The sequence below is a fragment of the Cyprinodon variegatus genome, unplaced genomic scaffold (assembly GCF_000732505.1).
Source record: "Cyprinodon variegatus isolate N-32 unplaced genomic scaffold, C_variegatus-1.0 Scaffold46, whole genome shotgun sequence".
Lineage (NCBI taxonomy): Eukaryota > Metazoa > Chordata > Actinopteri > Cyprinodontiformes > Cyprinodontidae > Cyprinodon > Cyprinodon variegatus.
This window is the reverse complement of record NW_015150499.1, coordinates 1,883,384-1,886,252: the sequence shown is the minus strand read 5'-3', so window position 1 is coordinate 1,886,252 and position 2,869 is coordinate 1,883,384.

Genomic DNA, 2,869 nt, shown 5'->3' with positions numbered 1-2,869 from the left:
AAAGTCCTGATTATTCTAAAAGAGACACTTTTTTTCAACTTTTTGCAGTTATGGTCGCACTCAACCTCAGATCACCACTTCCTGATTAAAGATAGTGGCCATGTTGTTTCCTGGCAGGGGGAACGAATTTAAAGTACGTGCTCCCTGCAGAGGGTGGGTAATGAAAATACTACACCTGTGTGCGCCGCTCCTTTTTTCCAAAAAAAAAAAAAAAACAGAATAGGGAAAGTAAATTGCAATGGCATAAAGGTAATTAAATCATTAATAGCCATTAATATTTAAAGGGAATAAAAGTGAATAATTTAAATAAGATTATCAAAAATAATCGTGAAATTATTGGTAGAAAAAAGAGAAAGTTGGAATGCAAACTTAACTAAATATGTTTAGGTAATTAGTGGTAAATCTAGATTAAAAATCTATTCTTTACTTTACTTTACTATCTTAACATTATTAACAAAGTTTGGAGTCCACATTTTCTTTTCTTTTTTATGAATCATTACATTTCAGTTATTTTTCATTATGTTATATTTTGTTATTATTTAATTACCTGTATGCTACTGCAAGGAACTTTTCCTATTATTTTTTTTTCTTGTGCAGCACTTTGAAATGTGCGGACTTGCCTTGATATGCTTTGTTTTCAAAGACTGCTATTAAGGAGTGATAAGTTACTCTGCAAAAAAATTTGCCCTTGCAATGCATGAGAAGTGTTTGCACAAAAGTAGAACATGCAAACCGATTAAGTTTCACCCTATTAAGATAAAAATTAAACACAGAAAATCACACGGATAAAAAAAAGACTCTTTAACTTGGAAATAACAAGATATTGGAATATGATTCCTGATACCAAAAGCACAGGAAAAACTAAGACAAAAATGTCTTAAATTAAGTGTATTTACTCTTGATTTGAGCAGGTAAATGAGATGATTTGCCAATTGAATGAGTATTTTTACTCTTAAAATTAGATATTTGGATGAAATACACTTGAAATAAGACAATGCAATTGTTTTTTTTCTTATTTTAAATGTAAATTGTCTCACTTACCTCCTCAATTCAAGAACAAATGCACTTATTTTAAGAAAATATTACTTGTCTAGATTTCGATTTTTTCCAGTGAGAGGAATAGAGTGTGAATCAAACCTGAGTTCAATGGAATCAGACTTTGTAGCAGTGAGTGTGGGTGTGATAATCTCTTACTTTCTTAAATGAACGTTTAAAAAGTCAAGGCTTTCGAATGTTTTTCCAACCACTTGCTCCTGAATCAAGGCCTGAGCTTCATCTCTCACTGTAAAAACAAACATAGTTGTAGCATTGCAGAAACTTTAGCCAGCATTAGAGTTTACAACCATGTTGAGAGTCTAGGTCACAGAAATCTTACATGTGTTCAGAGCACGGCTGGTGATCCGGACTTTAAACCCAGGAGGATTGATGGCGCTGATGGAGGAAAATATGAGGAGGAGGAAGAGGAAGGGACACATAAAGGAGGTCATCCTGATGACACCTGAAACATTAGAATAAAATGAATTAGTATCTTCCTCACATCTGGAACCATTTTAGAGCTCTGCTCAAAGCCGCCGCTGATCTCAGGTTTAATGGAGCTGGTCTGTTTTAAGAGTTCGTCTTACTTCTTGAAACAAGTAGGCTGGTTTTTATTGATCTAAGGAAAACTAAGCTTAAGCTAATAAAGACAATCAGGACTGACCAGTAACGCTTTAGGTGAACGTCTGCAGCCGCTGATCTGAACTTCTACAGAAGCGGAGTTAATGTTTTATTCTTCTGATTCTGCTGTTTCATCACAGGAATGACTGATGTTAATATGAATTTTAACTTCCTCTGATTAAGAAGTTTCTCCATACAACAGAGATGATCCGTCATCCTGCAGAGCAGAAGGTGTTTTTGCAACTCCTCTGTTTGCTCAAACTAAAATCTAAAACATTAAAACTATTTGGAAAGCAAGAGTAAACAACAAGGAGCATAAAGAGAATCCATGTCCAAAAAGCACCTGTAAACTAATTAATAGAAATAGAAGTTTTAATAGAATAGAAATCCATTATTAGTTCTAGGTTGTGTCCCTCTCTTCTTGTCCCTTTTCTTCTTGTTTTCCTCTCTATGTTTTGTACTCAGCTGACTTTTCATGCTGTCTCTAAATAAATAAATGATTTTTTCCAAGCGCTAAGCTCACTTAGCTGATTGCTCCTTCCTGTGTTTCCAGAAGATCTCAAACGTCTATAAACCAAGGTGATGATGGCAGCAGCACAGCTGATATTTCTCTCCCGTAGGGCTGCTGCTCCATCATCTGTGGTCATTCATTTATTTAAACATCAAACCCTGAAGCTTTTTAAAAAAAGGACGCAGTCCCCTTCGGCTTACACTTCATCCTCGACCACTTCCAACACTCAGGGACAGTTTGCGGACTTTAGCCCGGTCTTCCATACCATTAACCATCAGAAGGTGACCCAGCTCACATCCTTGGCCTTCACCTACCAGTGGATCACCAGCTTTCTGATTGACCGGTAGCAGACAGTAAAGCTGTCAATTATCCCAATCCGTAAAGGAAGCACCAACAACGGAGCACCTCAGTGGTATGTACTGCCTCTCAGTTGACCTGTCTGTGAAAGCCTTGAAGTTAGCGGATGAAACCACTGTCATTGGGCTGCATACAGACAGGAGGTGGACTGGTTGGACAATGTTAAACACAGTGGGCCGGATTTATCAAGATCCAATTTTGCGTGCAGTAATTTGCGCTCGCAAACTGGAGGGGCTGAACCATGGTTTGCGGGTGATTTAACAAGAGTGATTGCGTAACTGGTGGCAGGTGCAAAACTGTTGGAGACGCCCTATTTAAATGATGGTTTTACCGTTTTGTGGTTTG